The sequence below is a fragment of the Lithobates pipiens genome, unplaced genomic scaffold (assembly GCF_037356315.1).
Source record: "Lithobates pipiens isolate NorthernLeopardFrog02 unplaced genomic scaffold, aLitPip1_a1.2 Scaffold_56, whole genome shotgun sequence".
Taxonomy (NCBI): Eukaryota; Metazoa; Chordata; class Amphibia; order Anura; family Ranidae; genus Lithobates; species Lithobates pipiens.
The window spans coordinates 1,178,443-1,201,906 of NW_027507878.1; the positions used below are offsets into that span (position 1 = coordinate 1,178,443).

At 47.3% G+C, this 23,464-nt stretch overlaps 1 long non-coding RNA gene across 2 annotated transcripts in view; it reads right to left on the bottom strand.

Moving 5' to 3' along the window:
- Nucleotides 1-1,129: 1,129 nt before the first annotated feature.
- The window catches only part of LOC143958068 (uncharacterized), a 37,020-nt gene continuing 14,685 nt past the window's right edge, over nt 1,130-23,464 (bottom strand). Inside the window, exons 1-3 of one of the 2 annotated variants that reach the window (XR_013270085.1) lie at nt 11,808-12,110; nt 6,912-7,025; nt 1,130-1,917 (exon numbers count right to left, since the gene is read on the bottom strand). This is a non-coding gene — a long non-coding RNA (uncharacterized LOC143958068). Of the gene's footprint in view, nt 1,918-6,911; nt 7,026-11,807; nt 12,111-23,464 lie in introns of those variants that run through there. The other variant, XR_013270086.1, reaches the window with a different exon arrangement.

Consider the following 23,464-nt stretch of genomic DNA (forward strand, 5'->3'; position numbering starts at 1 on the left):
TCCTGACTCCCCTTGTACTGTGCTCTTCTACCCCCTGTACTGTGCCCTTCTGCCCCCTGTACTGTGCCCTCCTGAATGAAGTATTGGGCCCTCCTGACTCCCCTTCTACTGTGCCCTTCTACCCCCCCGTACTGTGCCCTTCTGCCCTCCCTTTACTGTGCCCTTCTGCCCCCCCGTACTGTGCCCTCCTGAATGGAGTATTGGGCTCTGCTGACTCCCCTTGTACTGTGCCTTTCTACCCCCCCTGTACTGTGCCCTTATGCCCCCCGTAATGTGCCGTTCTGCCCCTCCCCCCCGTACTGTGCCCTTAATTTTCAGGGATTTCCTCTCACTTCTTGTTCAGCTATGGGACAGGAAGTGATGGGAAATCTCTGCAATGGGACACAGATGGCGGGAAATTGAGGCTTCAATTAGAGAGATTTGTAAAACAGCAGGTGGTACTCGGAACCATCAGAAGGTTTTGGCGTAGTCTTCACACGACAGAAATGGAATTATCACTTTTTTTTTTTTTTTTATCTGATTAGTTTAGCATAGACGTGTACAATTCGCTTCTTTCCAAATTCGTTTTTTTTTTTTTTAACAAATTTAGACAAACGGAAATATCCAAATTAACGAAAACCCGTTTAACAATTTTTTCAGAATATTCCTAAATTTTAATATTCGAAAATTTGTCAATTCGTAAATTCCTAAATGTGAATATTTGAAAATGCGTAAATCTGAAAATTCCCGAAAATTAGAAAATCTGAAAACCAGAAAATTTGAAAATCTGAAATAATAACTAACCAATAATAACTAACTATTAAATTATAGGTATTGGAATTTTCTTTCAAATTTGGCTGCTAGTGAAAGTAACGAATCCAAATTTATCCGAAGTTTACGAATTATCTGAAATAACGAATGCCACATCTAAACGAATTAAAACTAAGGAATTAATAATAATAAATAACAATAATAATAAATGTTTTATTATTATTATTATTATTATTATTATTAATTTGTTCCATTCCATTTGTTTAGATGTCGCATTCGTTATTTCAGATAATTCATAACTTTGGATAAATTCGTATTGGTTACGTTCACTGACAGCCAAATTTGAAGGGAAGTTCCAATACCTATAATTTAATAGTTAGTTGTTATTAGTTAGTTATTCTTTAGAATTTTCTTTCTTATTTTCGAATTTACAAATTTACGAAATGACCTGAAAACGAGAAAAAAATAAATAAAAATGAAACGAAAACTAACACATTTTTCGGCAGTGCACGTGTCTAGTTGATCATTATGTAATGGTACTGGGGGGAGGAGTCATAGGGTATATATTGATAAAGGTGAACTAACCCTTAAAGTGAAGGTTTATTCTCTGATTTCACAGCAAAATAAATTTGGGCCAAGCAATTCCTCTTCTTCCCAGTAGTAAATAAAGCGCTGAGGGCCAACCAAATGTCACCATAGAAACTTCTGATCTGAGGTCTTTCTTATAGTGGGGGCAGGAAGGGCCGGCTGCCCCTGGCACAATGGTTTATTGCAGGGATAGGGGGCACCCTGACCCTAACCCTAAGGGAAAGGGGGGCGCAGTTTGGCATCTTTGCCCTGGGCGCTGGATGACCTTGTCCCGGCACTGGGGGGGGGGGGGGGGGGGGATGGGAGAGCTTTGCTAAAATCGAGTTTTTAATTTCAGTCCCACATTCAATTATTGATAGAAATAAACATGGAAAATAAAGGGAATAACTGGTTTAAGTTGTAGGAAGGTATAGACGATGCTTTAGGCCCATCTGAAAGCTGAGGAGATGGATTGTCGGGCCGTAGACATCGGATTGAGGCTTCAATTACAGAGATTTGTAAAACAGCAGGTGGTACCCGGAAAAAGGCTCTTCATCAGGTTGCAATGGCTCAGGTTGGAGCATCCACGCATCAGATAGACTAAAGCGGGAATGAAAAGAAAGAAAAAATGAAATGAAGATTAGAGAATATTTGTCACAGCTAAAAGATACAAAGTCAAATAGAAGGAAAACCGATCATTGTTCTAGAAGTCAACTCTAGAGAGAGAAGATACGAGACGGACCCCCTATACACCTCAGTGTGGCCCCAAGTTCTGAGGGAGTGTAATTGTCGTTTCAATGTTGGGTGAACATACATGCTCATCAATGCCGATATCAGTGCCACCTACCAGTGCAGCTTATCAGTGCCACCTATCAGTGCTCATCAATGCAGCCTATCAGTGCTCATCAATGCAGCCTATCAGTGCTCATCAATGCAGCCTATCAGTGCTCATCAATGCAGCCTATCAGTGCCCATCAGTGCCACCTATCAGTGCCTCCTTATTAGCGCAGCCTATCAGCTCTCAATGCCCATCACATCAGTGCCACCTATCAGTGCTCATCAGTGCAGCCTATCAGTGCAGCCTATCAGTGCCCATTAGTGCCTCCTATCAGTGCAGCATATCAGTGCTTATCAATATAACCTATCAGTGCCATCTATCAGTACTCATCAATCCCACCTATAAGTGCCCATTAGTGCCTCCTATCAATTCAGCCTATCAGTGCTCATCAATGCTGCCAATCAGTGCAACCTATCAGTGCTCATCAATGCTGCCTATCAGTGCCCCCTATCAGTGCTCATCAATGTTGCCTATCCGTGCCACCTATCAGTGCTCATCAATGCCACCGATCAGTGCCCATCTGTGCTGCCTATGAGTGCTGCCTATCAGTACTCATCAAAGCCGCCTATCAGTGCAGCTGATCAGTGCAGCATATCAGTGCCCATCAATGCTGACTATCAGTGCTCAATGGCCATCAGTGCCACCTATCAGTGCTCATCAATGCAGCCTATTAGTGCCTTTCAGTTCAGGATATCAGTGCCCATTAGTGCTTCCTATGAAAAGCTCATGAATGGCGTCTGCCTTCCAGCACGGCCCTGAGGTGAGAGCTTCTCTCTCATGGAACAGTTCAGAGCCCGAGAGCCGGCATTGATAGTTCTCTCTCCCCTCTCCTTCTTTTCTGGCACGGGATGGGAGAGGAGACAACCGATCTGCTCCTTCTCCCGCCCCTCTCCGGTGTGTGCTCTGAAGTGTGAGCTTGTTAGCTTCACACTTGACTTCCCATGGTACACACAGAAGGAGAGTGACAGGGGGGGAGAAGGAGCAGATCGGCTGTCTCCTCTCCCATCCCATGCAAGAGAAGAAGGAGGGGCGGAGGAGAACTATCAATGCCAGCTCTGATATTACTGGTTGCTAGACGCCAGATGGCTCTAGCAACCAGGGGCCAGGAGTAGAGTCAGGTGGAGGCAGAGCCAGAGCCAACACTATGGTGGCTCTGTCCATCCCTGTCCCCTGCATTCCAGACTGCTCCCTGTCCCAGTGTCCATTACTTTTAATTGGAGGGGCACATGGGGGGCACAGTATAATGTTGGGGGGCAATGGCCCCCTTCTCCCCCCAGTGACGCCACTGTCTGTGCCCATCAGTGCCACCTCATCAGTGCCACCTTATCATTACCATCACTCATCAGTATCCATCAGTCCAGCCTATCAGTGCCCATCACTGCAGCCTTATCAGGTCACATCAGTGAAGGAGAAAAATTACCTGTTTGCTTATTTTTTTTGTTTCTTTAGTAAAAAATTTAAAATTCAGCGGTCATTAAAATACCACCAAAACAACGCTCTTTTTGTGTAAAAAAAAATTATAAAAATGTTGTTTGTGTACAGTGTTACATGACCACGCAATTGTCATTCAAAGTGCAACAGCTGACCATGGAAAGGACACATAGGCTGATAACTGCCTCTGCCCTGCCTAAGGTAGGACTGTGCAGGGGAGACAGAGAGTAAAAGGGGGCTCTGTGATGGGGGGCTGTGATTGCTAGGGGAACTGTAATGGAAAGGGCCACTGTGTTAATAGGGCTGGTGCAAGGACTTTTGACACCCTAGGACAGTGATGGCGAACCTTGGCACCCCAGATGTTTTGGAACTACATTTCCCATGATGCTCATGCACTCTGCAGCATAGCTGAGCATCATGGGAAATGTAGTTTCATAACATCTGGGGTGCCAAGGTTCGCCATCACTGCCCTAGGTGAAACCTCATTTTGCTGCAACCCCCCTTGGCTCCACCCCCGACCCCACCCCCTTTGCCATGCCCCTGTAACCCATGTGACCTACCTGACTATTACACTGACCTACCTGACCACTACATTGTCCTACCTGACACCCACGCTGACCTACCTGACTCCTACACTGACCTACCTGACCACTACACTGACTTATCTGACACCTACACTGACCTACCTGACCACTACACTGACCTACCTGACCATTACACCGACCTACCTGACATCCACATTGACCTACCTGACCACTACACTGACCTACCTGATGCCTACACTGGCCTACCTGACCAATACACTGACCTACCTACTGTCTACACTGACCTACCTGACCACTACATTAACCTACCTGATCATTACACTGACCTACCTGATTCCTAATACAATGTCAGTATGCATGTATGCTCTACATGCATCCGACAACCCTGCCAGTGCCAGGAGCAAACTCTGCCTCGGTGCCTAAAGGCTCCAGCCGTTACCAGCCCCGGAGCGCCCACTACTCCGATCTGATTGGGCTACAGCACACACTGCCACTATACAGGACAGGCCAGGAGGGAGAGCGGCCTCTAGGCAGGGGGCGGGGTCAGGGGGACATATGACTCGGTATAGGAATCATGTATGGGCAGAAGCAGAGACTCAGAGAGGGAGAGACAGACAGGTCATTGATCATAGAGGTGGCGGGATGTAGGGGATGTGTGCTTCCATTCCTTCGGGACACAGTCCTCCAGTTCTGCACCTCTGACACTACATACTTACGGACGGGGTCGCTGCTGCCTGAGTCAGTTACATGCTATAGACAGAAGCACCCCCTGCATACAGTCAGCACTGCACCGAAAACCTATATAGCGCGGAGACCGGCGGGAGATGGAGAGTAGGGAAACCAGCGGCCGGGCACCCTAGGCAGCAGTGTGTCCTAGGCGGCTGCCTAGTTTGCCTAGTGGTAGCCCCGGCCCTGGGGGGGGGGGGGGGGGGCTAGTAGACCTCAGTTATGGGGGCTGGAGGACCTCATGTATGGTGGACAGACAAAGGTCTATATAAGATCAGGCATTTCATGAACTCTTCAGGTCCTATTTCTTTTAGCTTCTGCGTTAGTAAACTAGAGCTGCCACTTTCAGAGAAGTTTTGCTTCACCCAAATTTCTCACTTTTTACACTCTCTTCTGGGTTATGAAACCAAACCCTTCTTCTGGATCAACTGTGGGTATAGAATTGGGTACATGGGAATGTATGATATTATTATTATTATTTTTTTTTGTGGTTGAACTGGATGGACTTGTGTCTTTTTTCAACCGGACTAACTATGTAACTATATAACTATGTAACTATGTAACTATGTAACTATATAACTATGTAACTATATAACTATGTAACTATGTAACTATATTACAATATAACTATGTAACTATATAACTATGTAACTATGTAACTATGTAACTATATAACTATGTAACTATATTACTATGTAACTATGTAACTATATAACTATGTAACTATGTAACTATATTACTATGTAACTATATAACTATGTAACTATATAACTATGTAACTATGTAACTATATTACTATGTAACTATGTAACTATATAACTATGTAACTATGTAACTATATAACTATATAACTATATAACTATGTAACTATGTAACTATATAACTATATAACTATATAACTATGTAACTATGTAACTATATAACTATGTAACTATGTAACTATATAACTATGTAACTATGTAACTATATTACTATGTAACTATGTAACTATATAACTATGTAACTATGTAACTATATAACTATATAACTATATAACTATGTAACTATATAACTATATAACTATGTAACTATATAACTATATAACTATGTAACTATATAACTATGTAACTATGTAACTATATAACTATGTAACTATATAACTATGTAACTATATTACTATGTAACTATATAACTATGTAACTATGTAACTATATAACTATGTAACTATGTAACTATATTACTATGTAACTATGTAACTATATAACTATGTAACTATGTAACTATATAACTATATAACTATATAACTATGTAACTATATAACTATATAACTATATAACTATGTAACTATGTAACTATATAACTATGTAACTATGTAACTATATAACTATGTAACTATGTAACTATATTACTATGTAACTATGTAACTATATAACTATGTAACTATGTAACTATATAACTATATAACTATGTAACTATGTAACTATATAACTATATAACTATGTAACTATATAACTATATAACTATGTAACTATATAACTATGTAACTATGTAACTATATAACTATGTAACTATATAACTATGTAACTATATAACTATATAACTATATAACTATGTAACTATATAACTATGTAACTATGTAACTATATAACTATGTAACTATGTAACTATGTAACTATATTACTATGTAACTATGTAACTATATAACTATGTAACTATGTAACTATATAACTATGTAACTATGTAACTATGTAACTATATAACTATGTAACTATGTAACTATGTAACTATGTAACTATATAACTATGTAACTATGTAACTATGTAACTATGTAACTATATAACTATGTAACTATGTAACTATGTAACTATATAACTATGTAACTATGTAACTATGTAACTATGCAATGCAAACGTATCTTTTTCTTTTATTTTTATATCTTAATTTTGCATGATAATACACAGATTTTTGCGCTGGTATATTACCTATGGCAACCAATGTTATACTTTGCTTATGTTTTGATTGTCTATATTTTTTGCTTAAACTCAATAAAAACATTGAAAGCAGAAGACACATACCCTTGAAACCAGCTGTCGTTATCGTGGCGAAGCAACGGTCTTTGTCACCTGTACAGGTTGTCTCAATGGAGGTTGTCCCAGTACCGGAGCTCTGCCGACACCGCAGAGCCTCACCTAGAACAATAGATATATATATAGTCATTAGCAGAACACAGACAGAGAGCTTCTAACTTCCTCTATCGAGCTGATGAAGCACTGAAATCCCAAGCCACATCGTCAGTTATCCCCTGCTGGACTATAGAACACCTCCACCTTATGTTATGGAGATGAGGAAAGTGGGAGGGGTTCTGCAGTCCAGAAGAAAAGACCCTGACGACACTGCATTGGGGAAGAGTGATGTGATGCCTCCTCATTGCCTGTTTTAACCCCGTAAATACTGCACTAACATAGCTCCCAACTGTCCCGGATTTCGAGGACATATTTTCCTTAACATATTTATGGCATTTTTATTAATAATTTTATTTTTTTTACTAGTAATGGCGGCGATCAACGATTTTTATCATGACTGCGACATTATGCCAGACACGTCGGACAATTTTGACACATTTTTGGGACCATTGTCATTTGTACAGCGATCAGTGCTATATAAATGCACTGATTCCTGTTTAAATGACACTGGCAGTGAAGGGGTTAACCACTAGGGGGCAGTTAAGGGGTTAAGTGTGTCCTAGGGAGTGATTCTAACTGTGGGGGGGGGGGGGGCGTGGCTACGTGTGACACGTCACTGATCTCTGCTCCTGATCACAGAGAGCAGAGATCAGTGACACTGTCACTAGACAGAACGGGGAGATGCTTGTTTACATTAGTATCTCCCTGTTCTTCTGCCCCATACAAACGATAGGACATTCCGAGCACAAAATCCATCGGATTTTGGCGGAAACTTGTTTTGCATACACACGGTCGCACAAAGTTGTCGGAAAATCCGATCGTTCAGAACGAGGTGACGTACAAAACGTACGGCGGGACTACGTAGAGGCCAGTATCCAATAGCTTTCGCCCCCCCCCCCATTTTTTTAGAGCAGGCATGGCACTTTGTGCATCTGAATTTCTCTACACACGATAGGAAAAAGTCCGATCGGATTTTGTTGTTGGAAAATTTTAGATTCGGCTCTCAAACTTTTTTAGTCGGAAATTCCAGACGGAAAAAGTCCGATGGAGCCCACACACGATCGGATTTTCCGACAACATAATCCGTTGGAATTTCCGACCATGTGTATGGGGCATTCCTCTCCAATTTCCGGTATCCCCGCGGACATCGAGTCCCGCAAACCCGACTCACGGAGCTTGCCGCGGGGCGCGCCCGCAGGCCGCCTCTTAAAGGGCAATGTACATAAGCTCAGAGCGAACCCTGATGTCAGGGGGGTGACGGTGGGGAGCAGGGAGTATAAAGTCTCTGCGTTTGCCGATGACGTTTTGCTTTCCCTGACGTCCCCGCGCACCTCCCTGCCGTCATTACTTCAGGACCTAGAGGCCTTCGGGAAGATCTCCAACCTCAAAATCAATTATACCAAATCTCAGGCGTTGAATGTCACCTTGCCCTCCCTTGAAGTAGCCCATTGTCAAGAATCCTTTCCCTTTAAATGGGAACGGACCGCGATATCATACTTAGGTATTAAACTCCCGCATCATCTTCCGGACCTCTACTCACTCAACTTCCATACTACCCTGGTCCAAACCCATAATTACCTCAAGGACTGGCAACATTTAAACGTATCGTGGTTTGGCCGGGCGGCTTTGACCAAAATGATTGTATTACCCCGCTTTCTTTACCTATTTCAAACCGTCCCCATAGCCTTACCCCCTTGCTTCTTCTCTTCCTACCGGAAGACGTGCTCTGCCTTTTTATGGAGGGATTCACCCCCGAGGATCAAGTATGCCCGCCTCACGTTGCCCAAATCTAAAGGAGGCATTGCCCTCCCGGATCTTTATAAATACTATGTAGCCTGCCATCTTACCAGAATCGCAGACTGGAATATTCATCCCCATGATAAACTATGGGTTCCCCTGGAAAACGCTTTCTCCCCTGTCCCTATCCACCTTCTTCCCTGACTGCTCCGGACGCAATGGCCACAAACGCTTGTCACACACCCGTTTATCTATACCTCCCTGATGTTATACAAGAAAATCCCTGCTAGCTTACGTATCGCTCCGACCCCGGGCCCCTTGACCACGCTGCGAGGCAATCCTGACTTCCCCCCCTGGAAATTCACCCAATTTTCTCCGGCAGGAATGGCCTTTTGAGGACGTTCTTGCCTCTCACTTCTACCCGGGGGGTAGGATTGCCTCCCTTGACACTCTTAAGAGCCTATCCAAATCCTCTTCCTTTTCGTTCTGGACTTACCGACAAATTCACCACTTTCTATCCATCCAAGATGTATCAGACTGCTGGACGAGACGACTCACCCCGTTCGAGGACTTATGCAACCGTAAGACACCTCAGAAACACCTCATCTCCCTCCTGTATGCTCTTATACTGGACCCGGGCGACCTGACCCTCTCTCCGTCGCAATCCTCCTGGCATAGGGAACTGACGACCCCCCTGACACCTGGAGACTGGACTAGATTTCACGAATACGCACAGGGTGGCTCGATGAATGTCGCTATCCAGGAGAATGGATACAAAATCCTCACTCGATGGTACAGGACCCCCTCCCGTCTCCACAAATTTTCCCCTGCTGTCCCGAATACCTGTTGGAGATGTAACGCCGATGTTGGGACGATGATACACATCTGGTGGGCTTGCCCAAGCATCCAACTTTTCTGGAGGGAAGTCCACAGACTCATTTTATCAGTTAGCACCTACACTCTAGACTTTACACCGGAGCAATTTCTCCTCCATCACACATCCCTATCTAAAAGGGCCTACTTCAAATCCCTAGCTATGCACATGGTCAATGCCGCAAGATTGTGCATCCCCAGACACTGGCGGACTACCCACACCCCAACCTTGGGTGAATGGTTCGCAACCATTTCCAGGATTGGTGACATGGAAGAGTTGATTCATATTGCACAGGAAAGGACGGAGAAATTCTCGATCACCTGGGCCTGCTGGTCTCACTTTACAACTACCACAGAATTCAAACGACACGTTCCCCCCTCTTGTGCATAGACCCTTCCCCGGGTTCCTGAAACCTTTCCCCACTCTCCCCCTTACGGACACTGGCCGAGGTGCTACACCCCTTTCTTTTCTTTTCTTTTCCTTCCTTTTTTCTCTCTCTCTCTCTTTCCTTCCCTCCTCCCATCACCCCCCCCTTTCTTCCTCTCCCCCTCAAACCCCGTTGCTCCGTCTCCCTCATAGTTGGTCCTTCTTACCCGCATATCTATAAACTGGCGTAATGGACGCGCGCTGGTCGCCGTTCATGTCACCTCCTCTAACGCCAATATTCACACAAAGTGACATCTGCACTTAAGCTAGCATATCTTTTGGAACGGGCATTTTCCCCCCTATTTCTAGCTGGGTACACCCAGGAGATGTCTCCTGGCTTTTCATAAGTTTTGTCTTGGCTTGTATTGTACGCTGTACCTGTTTAAATTGTACATATTTGTACCTGCCTATATTGTAACCTTAATAAAATCTTTATGGAAAAAAAAAAGGGCAATGTACAGGTACATTAGCTTGCCTGCATGTGCTATTCTGCCGCAGTATATCTGCGTGAGGCGGTCGGCAAGCGGTTAAAGGAATTGTAAACCCTTGATGTGTGCACCTTATGCATTAAGGTGAAAAACCCGGCTCTCGGGTCCTCTCGGCGGCTCTCGGGTCCTCTCGGCGGCTCTCGGGTCCTCTTGGCGGCTCTCGGGTCCTCTCAGCGGCTCTCGGGTCCTCTCAGTGGCTCTCGGTCCTCTCGGCGGCTTTCGGGTCCTCTCGGCCCCTCTCAGGTCCTCTTGGCTGCTCTCGGGTCCTCTCGGCAGCTCTCGGGTCCTCTCGGCGGCTCTCAGGTCCTCTTGGCGGCTGTCAGGTCCTCTTGGCGGCTCTCGGGTCCTCTCAGTGGCTCTCGGGTCCTCTCGGTGGCTCTCGGTCCTCTCGGCAGCTCTCAGGTCTTCTCGCAGTCCCAAGCGGAGCCTAAAGAAGCCTAGTGTACTCGGCTCGGCTCACAGTCCAGTTCCTATGTTATGTCCATCATAGGGCGGGACTGGGCGTGACTGTGAGTGGGGTCGAGCCGAGTACACTCGGCTATGTATCTCGGCGGGGCCCGCGGGGGCCCCCTATTGGGCGGGGCGCATGGGCTTGAGCCCAGTCAGGCCCAATGGTAAGTCCAGCCCTGAGCGCAGCCACTGTCCGTTTTAAAGTGGTTGTAAACCCTTACAAACCACTTTGACCTACAGGTAAGCCTAGATTAAGGCTTACCTGTAGGTCCAAGAAATATCTCCCAAACCTACACGGTTTAGGAGATATTTGCCCGAAGACGGGCACCGCTATCTACGCCGCATGCGCCGTAGACAGCGGCGCGCAGGCGCACTGAGCGGGGCATCGTCGATGACGGCAATGCCGCGAGTCTCGGCTCCTGTGCGCATGCGTGGGAGTGATGTCATCGCTGCTCCGGCGAATCACAGCGCCGGAGCAGCGAGACCCACGGAGACCCACCAAGAAGATGGACGCTCAGAACTACAGGGGCAGCGGTGACTTCGCTGGCTCCTGTGTCAGGTAAGTGACACATAATGGACTATTATGCGATGCGATGCGATGCGATGCGATGCATAGTAGTCCATTATGCTTTGCCTTTACAGGGAATGAAAGAGGAAGTAAACTCATCAGGGTTTACTTCCTCTTTAAATAATGTGTCTGGGTTTCAGTCTGCCTGAGTGGCCGGGTGAATCCTGGACAGGTGGCAACCCTACATGAAGGGGGGTAAAATCTTCTGGCACTCAAGAGTATAATAAGGAGATGTTCTTACTTACCGTGGATGAAGAGGAGCCCCAGGATTAGGAGAGTGATCACAGCCTTCATCATGATGTCTTGCAGGTTCTGCTGTGAACTGTGTAGGGGCCCTGGGCCCCTATATTTATAATGTAGAGGCGGGGCTACGTCACTGCTGGTCACATTTCATAACACAATTCATACAGATCCTGCTGGCAAGGTCTGATCCGTATTGCTACACGAAATCCCTTCACTTCCTCAGACAGTACAATGATTCCTCAGAAATCGGGGAAAGGACGGGAAAGTTTCTGGGCTTTATTCCAAAAGGAACGTTCCGTATTCTGGGAAATGGATGCGTTTTATATACACGAAAAGGTATGACTGGGGGGCAGGGCTCGGGACAAGGCCAACCAATGCCAGGGCAAAGATGGGAAGCTGCGCCCCCTCCCCCATGTTGGGTGGAGAAGGAGATATTGGCCAATAGCAGTAAACAGTACCAGTTGAAATTTTAAAACAGGTTCAGAGATATGTAGTTCAATAACTAAATCTGCGCTACCCTCATAAGATACATAATAACAAAGTGCTGAAAACCTCCATTAACCACTCGCCTACCGGGCACTTTTACCCCCTTCCTGCCCAGGCCAATTTGCAGCTTTCAGCGCTGTCACACTTTGCATGACGATTGCGCGGTCATGCTACACTGTGCTCACATGACATTTCTATCATTTTTTTCACACATATAGAGCTTTCTTTTGGTGCCATTTAATCACCGCTGGGGGTTTTATTTTTGGCTAAATAAACAAAAACGACCAAGAATTTTTAAAGAAAACAAAAACATTTTTCATAGTTTGTTATAACATTTAGCAAACAGGTCATTTTTCTCCTTCACTGATGTGTTCTGATAGGCAGCACTGCTTGGCACTGATTGGCACTGATGAGACTGCACTGATAGGTGCCATTGATGGGCACTGATAGGTGGTACTGAGAAGCGGTACTGATGGCCACTAGCAGGCGGCACTGATGGGGACTGATAGGCAGCACTGATAGGTGACACTGATGAGGAGGCACTAATGAGCACTAATTGGCAGCACAGCACAGATGGGCATTGATTGGCAGCACTGATGGGCAATGATTGGCATCCCTGGTGGGCACTGATTGGCAGCCCTGGTGTGCAGTGATTAGCAGTACTGGTGGGCACTGATTAGCAGTACTGGTGGGCACTGATAGGCAGCACTGGTGGGCACTGATTGGCAGCACTGATGTGCAGTGATTAGCAGTACTGATGGGCACTGATAGGTGACACTGATGAGGAGGCATTTATGGCAGCACTGATGAGCACTAATTGTCAGCACATATGGGCACTAATAGGCAGCACTGATTGGCAGCACTAGTGGGCCAACCCCCCTTCCCTCACTGATTGGCAGCACTGATGTGCAGTGATTAGCAGTACTGGAGGGCAATAATAGGCAGCAGTGGTGGGCACTGATTGGCAGCACTGGTGGGCACTGATTGGCAGCACTGGTGTGCAGTGATTACCAGTAATGATGGGCACTGGTTAGCAGTACAGGTGGGCACTGATTGCCAGCACTGGTGTGCAGTGATTAGCAGTACTGGTGGGCACTGATAGGCCGCACTGGTGGGCACTGATTGGCAGCACTGGTGTGCAGTGATTACCAGTAATGATGGGCACTGATTATCAGTACTGGTGGGCACTGATTAGCAGCACTGGTGTGCAGTGATTAGCAGTACTGGTGGGCAATAATAGGCAGCAGTCGTGGGCACTGATTGGCAGCACTGATGTGCAGTGATTAGCAGTACTGGTGGGCAATAATAGGCAGCAATGGTGGGCACTGATTGGCAGCACTGGTGGGCACTGATTGTCAGCACTGGTGTGCAGTGATTACCAGTAATGATGGGCACTGGTTAGCAGTACAGGTGGGCACTGATTGCCAGCACTGGTGTGCAGTGATTAGCAGTACTGGTGGGCACTGATAGGCCGCAATGGTGGGCACTGATTGGCAGCACTGGTGTGCAGTGATTACCAGTAATGATGTGCACTGATTAGCAGTACTGGTGGGCACTGATTGGCAGCACTGGTGGGCACTTATTGTCAGCACTGGTGTGCAGTGATTACCAGTAATGATGGGCACTGATTAGCAGTACTGGTGGGCACTGATTGGCAGCACTGGTGTGCAGTGATTAGCAGTACTGGTGGACAATAATAGGCAGCACTGGTGTGCAGTGATTAGCAGTACTGGTGGACAATAATAGGCAGCAGTGGTGGGCACTGATTGGCAGCACTGGTGTGCAGTGATTACCAGTAATGATGGCCACTGGTTAGCAGTACAGGTGGGCACTGATTGCCAGCACTGGTGTGCAGTGATTAGCAGTACTGGTGGGCACTGATAGGCTGCACTGGTGGGCACTGATTAGCAGCACTGGTGTGCAGTGATTACCAGTAATGATGTGCACTGATTAGCAGTACTGGTGGGCACTGATTGGCAGCACTGGTGGGCACTGATTGTCAGCACTGGTGTGCAGTGATTACCAGTAATGATGGGCACTGATTAGCAGTACTGGTGGGCACTGATTGGCAGCACTGGTGTGCAGTAATTAGCAGTACTGGTGGGCAATAATAGGCAGCACTGGTGGGCACTGATTGGCAGTACTGGTGTGCAGTTATTACCAGTAATGATGGGCACTGGTTAGCAGTACAGGTGGGCACTGATTGCCAGCACTGGTGTGCAGTGATTAGAAGTACTGGTGGGCACTGATAGGCCGCACTGGTGGGCACTGATTGGCAGCACTGGTGTGCAGTGATTACCAGTAATGATGTGCACTGATTAGCAGTACTGATGGGCACTGATTGGCAGCACTGGTGGGCACTGATTGGCAGCACTGGTGTGCAGTGATTACCAGTAATGATGGGCACTGGTTAGCAGTACAGGTGGGCACTGATTGCCAGTACTGGTGTGCAGTTATTAGCAGTACTGGTGGGCACTGATTAGCAGTACTGGTGGGCACTGATTGGCAGCACTGGTGTGCAGTGATTAGTAGTACTGGTGGGCACTGATAGGCCGCACTGGTGGGCACTGTTTGGCAGCACTGGTGTGCAGTGATTACCAGTAATGATGTGCACTGATTAGCAGTACTGGTGGGCACTGATTGGCAGCACTGGTGGGCACTGATTGTCAGCACTGGTGTGCAGTGATTACCAGTAATGATGGGCACTGGTTAGCAGTACAGGTGGGCACTGATTGCCAGTACTGGTGTGCAGTGATTAGCAGTACTGGTGGGCACTGATAAGCAGTACTGGTGGGCACTGATTGGCAGCACTGGTGTGCAGTGATTAGTAGTACTGGTGGGCACTGATAGGCTGCACTGCTGGGCACTGATTGGCAGCACTGGTGTGCAGTGATTACCAGTAATGATGGGCACTGATTAGCAGTACTGGTGGGCACTGATTGCCAGCACTTGTGTGCAGTGATTAGCAGTACTGGTGGGCACTGATAGGCCGCACTGGTGGGCACTGTCTGGCAGCACTGGTGTGCAGTGATTACCAGTAATGATGTGCACTGATTAGCAGTACTGGTGGGCACTGATTGGCAGCACTGGTGGGCACTGATTGTCAGCACTGGTGTGCAGTGATTACCAGTAATGATGGGCACTGGTTAGCAGTACAGGTGGGCACTGATTGCCAGTACTGGTGTGCAGTGATTAGCAGTACTGGTGGGCACTGATTAGCAGTACTGGTGGGCACTGATTGACAGCACTGGTGGGCACTGGTGTGCAGTGATTACCAGTAATGATTGGCACTGATTAGCAGTACTGGTGGGCACTGATTGGCAGCACTGGTGTGCAGTGATTAGCAGTACTGGTGGGCACTAATAGGCAGCACAGGAGGGCACTGATAATATGGACACTGATAATGAGTGCCCAGGTTATCAGTGTAGATGTACATTGCACACAAGCTGGTCAACCCAAGGAAAGGAATGCTGATAACCGGCTTGTGTTTACATCGCTATCAGCTGTGATTGGACCCAGCTAATCACGTGATAAAAGGCCGGGGTGTGTATTGGAAAGAAATGTACGGGATGATGGATTGAAGATCACATTGGGGCCGTTTCTTGCTATTTTTGTGTAGTTGGAACTGGACTTTGAAGTTTGGGGTTTCCATCAACATTCATAAATCCAATAATTTTTTCTGTTTGCATGAAGGTGATTGTTATTCAGGAAAGGGAAAATAAAGGGAAATAAATAGAAATTGGAAGGGGGCTTCACTATCACTAATGTATTATTTAATAGTCATTTTTTTGACATGTTCATTACTTTTGCATCCAATAAGTGCATTTGAGCCGTCCCCCGAGGGGGTATCACCATTACTGATAATCACAAGAGTCACGATAATTTATGTCTTTGGGGGTTTTATTTCATTTTAAGCTAAACTTACATAAATAAGGGAGGTTTTCAGCCCTTTATCATTATTTTTATGAAGGTAGCACAGCGTTGATTATTAAATCACATTATCTTATGTTGTGGGAATACATGTCAATGCAGCAACCTTTATAATGTATAGGGGGTCAAATTAAGGGTTACATTTGCACATAGAGGTTGAGAAGGAGTTGTGGTTATTTTTTTATTAGATTCAAAAATATGTGACAAAGAAAAAATGTTCCCGGGCCCGTGGTGTCACTGAAAGGAAAAAAAAAATGTCCCTACATTGGTGGTTCCACTGGAAGAAACACCACAACAAAGCCTCTCCCCACCACCAATACCTTCCATTAATTTCAACCCCCTTTCCTCACTACAAAGCTCACCTCCATCCTCCCCAGCACAGAGCCCCCCACTACTACCCCTCCAGTACACAGAGTCCCCCCCCCACCCCCTAGTTCAGAGCTCCCCCCAACCTCTAGCTCCCAGTAAAGTGAGCCCCCTCACTGCAAACCCCTAGTACAGAGCTCCTTTTACCCCCTAGCTCTCCAGTACAGGGCTCCCCCCTTCCCCCACCCCCCAGTAGAGAGCTCCTCCAAAACCCCAGCCACCAATTACAAAGAGACCCCCCCTTCCTCCAACACCCCAGTACAGGGCTCTTGTCTCAACTTCAATCCCTCTTCCCTCACTACAAAGCTCACCCCTATCACCCCCAGCACCCCTCCTCCCACCCTCCAGTACAGAGCTCCCCTCAACCCGTAGCCCCCAGTATACAGAGCCCCTCACCCACAACACCCAGTACAGAACTCCCTCCACCCTAGCCCCCAATACAAAGCCCTTCTTCAACCCCCAATAACAAAGGCCAGCCCCCACTGCTATCCCCAAGGTAGTGAACTGCCCCAACCCCCCCGGTCCCCCTGTCCCTTCCTCCTATACCATAGTACAGAGCTCCCTCCACCCCTAGCCCCCAGTACAAAGCCCCCTTCTCCTGCCCTAAAGTACAAAGGCAACCCCTCCTTCCCCCCAGTACAGAGCTCCCCCACCCCCAGCCTCCCAGTACACAGAGCTCCCCCCTCCTCCAACCCCCCAGTGCTAAGCTCCTCCTCCTCCTCTCACCACCCAAAAAGTACAGAGCTACCCCCTAGCCCCCCAGCACATAGAGCTCCCCCTTCTCCCACCTGCCAGAACATGTAGCTTCCCCCTCCTCCCACTGCCCCCTAAAGACCTACTGAAATCCTAACCCCCAGTACACAGAGCTCCCCTCCCCTACCCCTAGTACAGAGATCCCATTCCTCCCACCCCATCACCACAGAGCTCCCACCACACACCAGCACCCACCAGTACACACAGCTCCCCTCCTCCTTCCACTCCCCAGTACAGAGCTACCTCTTCCTCTCCCTTCACCCATAAAGTACAGTGCTCTACTCTTAAAACCCCCAGCTATTTACCCAGTCCTGCGGAGCGCTCCATGCCAAGCCTCCTGACAGCTGCTCCTCTTCAACTGAGGAGGCGCTGTCACTTTAGGCATGCTGTCATTTGTGATCACAGAATTGCTACAGGAAGCCATTTCTGTTTTTATAAGTAACATTGGCCAGCGAGGAGTACTGGGCTAGTGCCCGAGGTGGTGCCACCACTTTCCAGATGGAAAAAAGGCGTGTTGAAAAGAGTGACACTGGAGTCACTCCGGTCAGTGAGAGGTAGGGGAAAGGGAACTCCCAACGAAGCGACTCCCCCCCCCCCCACACATAAAGAAAGCATCCGGGGCACGTACCCCTTCTGCAGTATGTGCATGGAGAGGAGTGCAGAGGGTACATACCTGCTTGTCACATTTCATACTATGTTACTTTCTCACACAAGTCCTGATGGCAATGTTTTGATAAACAGTATTTGTTCACTTCCTGAGAGAGTACAATTATATCTCAGTAATCGGGGAAGGATTGAGAAAGTTACGGATGTTAGTAATACTGTGCCCTTCAAGAACAGACAAGACTTTGTGAAAATTACAACACGTTTTAGAGGCATGCAGAGTGTATAACAGTGGACAGTATGTACAGGAGAGGAGTGTTTAGGGTAAGACAGTGGGCAGTATGTACAGGAGAGGAGTGTGGAGGGTATGACAGTGGGCAGTATGTACAGGAGAGGAGTGTTTAGGGTAAGACAGTGGGCAGTATATACAGGAGAGGAGTGTGGAGGGTAAGACAGTGAGCAGTATGTACAGGAGAGGAGTGTTTAGGGTAAGACAGTAGGCAGTATGTACAGGAGAGGAGTGTTTAGGGTAAGACAGTGAGCAGTATGTACAGGAGAGGAGTGTTTAGGGTAAGACAGTGGGCAGTATGTACAGGAGAGGAGTGTGTAGGATTTGACAGTGGGCAGATGGAAAGAAACCGGCTTTGAGTTGCTGGGTGAGAGACGCTGTCATTCTTCATTCTCTGCTCCACCGATCCTAAGACTGTCCGGGCCCCCCTGTGTGCACTGGCCCCCTACAGGAGGGTTGGCGGTCTCCTCCCCATCAGTGGCCCTGTGTACAGGAGAGGAGTGTGCAGGGCATGACAATGGGCAGTATGTACAGGAGAGGAATGTGGAGGATATGAAAATGGGTGGTATATACAGGAGAGGAGTGTGGAGGGTATGACAGTGGGTAGCATGTACAGAAGAGGAGTGTAAAGGGTATGACATTGGGCAGTATGTACAGTGGAAGATATGAAAGTGGGTGGTATGTACAGGAGAGGAGTGTGGAGGGTATGACATTGGGCAGTATGTACAGGAGAGGAGTGTGCAGGATATGAAAGTGGGTGGTATGTACTGGAGAGGAGTGTGGAGCGTATGACATTGGGCAGTATGTACAGGAGAGGAGTGTGCAGGATATGAAAGTGGGTGGTCAGTACAGGAGAGGAGTGTAAAGGGTATGACATTGGGCAGTATATACAGGAGAGGAGTGTGGAGGACATGAAAGTGGGTGGTATGTACAGGAGAGGAGTGTGAAGGGTATGACATTGGGCAGTATATACAGGAGAGGAGTGTGCAGGATATGAAAGTGGGTGGTATGTACAGGAGAGGAGTGTGAAGGGTATGACATTGGGCAGTATGTACAGTGAAAGATATGACAGTGGGTAGTATGTACAGGAGAGTAGAGATGAGCTTCGAGTTCGAGTTGAACTCATGTTTGACTCGAACATTGCCTGTTCGCCCGTTCACCGAACAGTGAACAATTTGGGGTGTTCACAGCAAATGTCTCGGAACACCCTGTACAAGTCTATGGGAGAAATCTAAAGTGCTAATTTTAAAGGCTTATATGCAAGTTATTGTCTTAAAAAGTGTTTGGGGACCCGGGTCCTGCCCCAGGGGAGCTGTATCAATGCAAAATATTTTTTAAAAACTGCAATTTTTTCGGGAGCAGTGATTTTAATAATGCTTAAAGTGAAACAATAAAAGTGAAATATTCCTTTAAATTTTGTACCTGGGGGGTGTCTATAGTATGCCTGTGAAGGGGCGCATGTTTCCCATGCTTAGAACTGTCCCTGCACAAAGTGTCATTTCTGAAGGAAAAAAAGTCATTTAAAATCACTCGTGGCTATAATGAATTGTCGGCTCCCCATAATACAGAGAACAGTCATTGAAAGTCATTGATGAAAAAAAAAATTGCGTGGGGGTCCCCCCAAATTCGATTACCAGGCCCTTCAGGTCTGGTATGAATATTAAGGGGAGCCCTGCGTTAAGTGAAAAAAAAAATGACGTGGGGTTCCCCCCAAATACCCACACCAGACCCTTCAGGTCTGGTATGGATTTTAAGGGGAACTCCATGGCAAATTTTAAAAAAAAGGCGTACAGTTCCCCCCAAAAATCCATACCAGACCCTTTATCCGAGTATGCAACCTGGCAGGCCGCAAGAAAAGAGGGGGGATGAGAGAGCGCCCCCCCCTCCTGAACCGTACCAGGCCACATTACCTCAACATTGGGAGGGTGCTTTGGGGGTAGCCCCCAAGCACCTTGTCCCCATGTTGATGGGGACAAGGGCCTCATCCCCACAACCCTGGCCGGTGGTTGTGGGGGTCTGCAGGCGGGGAGCTTATCGGAATCTGGAAGCCCCCTTTAACAAGGGGACCCCCAGATCTGGCCGCCCCCTGTTTGAAATGGTAATGGGTACATTGTACTCCTACCATTTCACAAAGAACGTGTAAAAAAATGTAAAAAAACACACAGACAACGTTGGGATAAGTCCTTTATTAAAAATAATAATAATAAAAAAAAAAAAGATTCCAGCGGTGGTAATCCACTCTCGGTATCATGCGATGGGTGATCTCTTCTCCAGGGTCTAGCGATGGATGATCTCTCCTCTCCAAGTCCAGGGTCCAACAATGATGTCCAGCACAGCGCATCCTGCCTCCACTGGAGACACCATGGGAATCACGGCAGCCTGACAGGTCTCTTAGCTGAGGGCGGGGCCACCCGTCACGTGACCCCCTCCCCCTCTGACGCAAGGGGAAACCCATTCTTCCCCAGTGACGTGCGGGTGACCCCGCCCCCCTCTGATGTAATGGAAACCTGCAGGAACGCGCACTCGGCGCCAGACGGCCTACTTAAAGGGGGTCCCGACCACTGGGCTGTACTGATTGGTCTTCAGCTGTTATCCTGCTGCTCTGAAACCTGTGTTATTCCGTTTGATTCCCGTTGCTGACCTTGGCTCCCGTTGACCCTGCTTCTGGACTCTGCCTCTCTGATCTCTGGTTCCTGATCCCGGCTTCCCATCTGACTCGTCTCTGCCTGTTGCTCAAGTACCTTGTTGCCCGCTGACGGCTTCCTCCCTGACCTGCTTCAGCCTGATGTGCCTGTACCCTACCCTGCTGCCCACCTATTGATGAACCCGGCTTTCCTTACGACCTTGCTTCTGTGCCCTGCTCGGCTCAGCACTACTATTCGAGTGTCTGCCACCTCAGCCCCGCAAGCCAGCTGGCGATCTGTTCTGCAACTACAGTCCTTCGACCAGCTGCGACTTCTTGCTGCAAGTCTTCAGGTCTTCGCCTACAGGCACCCGTGTGCCTCCGGTCCTTCATCTCCTTCTGTTTCACTCTCAGCGGGACCTGGTCTGGAGATACAAGAGAGGCTGACCTTCATCATTTCAGTCTCCCTTCAGGTGCATAACACTGCAGTGAGATCTAGGTAAACTATATACAGTGTATATATATATATATATATATACACACAAAATCGGGATGCATATATCTATATATACACAATACACTGCATCTATCTAACTGTCTCGCCTGCCTGCCTGCAGTATATTAGCAACAGAACACCAGGAAGGAATTGCCTGCCTGCTGAAACTAAATGAAAGGACAGTCTCTCTGTCTCTCTCTTTCACAAACGCCACCAGCCTTATATAGTGTGGGGCGTGTACTTAACCCCCTGAGCCATAATTGGCCACAGGCACATCGGCTGTTCGATCATTCGACGAAGATAGAAACATTATGGGCCATTTGTGCCAAATTCGAGCGGCGCGTCACGGCCCATAATACACTGCGTCATCGCAGTGCATTGCTGGCTGATGATTGGCCAAGCATGCACTATGACCCGCATGCTTTGGCCAATCATCAGCCAGCAATGCACTGCGATGACGCAGTGCATTATGGGCCGCGCCGCGCCGCTCGAATTTGGCGCAAATGGCCCGTAATGTTCCGATCTTCGTCGAACGATCTAACAGCCGATGTTCCAGTCGAAATTACGTTTGACTCGAACTCGAAGCTCATTCCTAATTAAAAAATAGTAATCATAGCTTTCATTTTTTGTTTTTGCAAAACCATTTTTATTACATTTTTCTTTGGCATACAAACTTGCCCTCGCAGGGGCCAAACATCACCCACGCAGGGGGGGGGGGGGGGAATCCCTCCGGTGCAGTCAAGAACCGTACCGGAGTATAACTTGCCGCAGCAGGTCAGACCATTTAACAAACACAACTTTATCTAACTATACCCTTATGTGGGGAGGGGTTTATTGCAGGAGACTCTGTGCTCACCGTTACAGTGGTAGGATATTAAGACATGAAAATACCTGGGTCAATCTGCCATCACATTATGCTCATAGTGTTAATCTAAGGAGTAGTTACTGCATCCATTGCCGTAGTATTGTCATCCAACCAACAGGCCCACACTCTTTCAAACTTTTGTGGGCAACCCCTGCCCGAGTAGGTGGCTCTGTAAAGGGGCAAACTGGCGTTCACCAACGTCTTCCAGAACCTGACAGAGGAGGGAGATGGCTGCTTCCAGCTCATCGTAATGGCCTTGCGTGCATAGTACAGTAGTAGAGATATTAGTATCTTCCTAGCTCTGAGGATTGACATTTTTTCCACCAGCCCCAGGAGACAATATTTAGGATCCTGAGGGAATAGCTTTCATTTTAATGCTCTGCAGGCTCTGCTATGAGCTGTGTAAGGGCCCCCGGGCCCCTGGAGTTATAGGACTGGGAGCACATCTCATATTACATTTTAACACGAGTCCCACTAGAAATATTTGATCAATATTGCTAAAAAGAATCTGTTCACTTCTCACCTGAGACAGTACAATGATTCCTCTGTAATCTGGATGGAAGGATGGCGAAAGTTACTGGGCTTTATTCCAAGAGAAATGTTCAACATTCCGGGACATTGTTGTATTTTAAATGTGCCCAGAACAGGTAAGATTACAAAAATTACAAAGTGCATTAGAGGAATGCAGAATGTATGACAAGAGGAAATAGGTGTTGGAGAGAGGATCAGAGGGTATGACAGTGGGCAGCATACCTCTCAGTAGAGAGCCGGAATCGCCTTCTGTGAGAAAAAGTGGCGTTTGGGGACCTGCCACTGAGGAACCGCACATTGTACAAACTCACGGAAGGGGGCCGAGTCTACCAACTGAAATGGCAGCAGTTGAAGTGCTAGCAATTTAGCCAAGCTAGCATTCAACCGCTGGGCATGTGGATGGCTGGGAGTTAACTTCTTTTGACGGTCCAGCAGCTGGGGCAGGGAAATTTGCCTGCTACAATCAGACGTCGGTGTACAGCTAGCAGATTGCCCGCAAGCACTTGGCTGTGAAACACCTAATTCTACACCTTCATTCCTCTCAGAGCAGGTTTCAGAGAGGACTGAAGGTCTAGTGGGGTTGGAGATGCCAGCTGATGAGGAGCAAGGAGAGGTCCGCTTTGTTCTTTGGTGTGGGTCTTTGAGGTACGCTTGCCAACGAGCTGCATGGCAGGTCAACATATGTCTGGTCAAGCATGTGGTGCCCAAGCGGCTGAT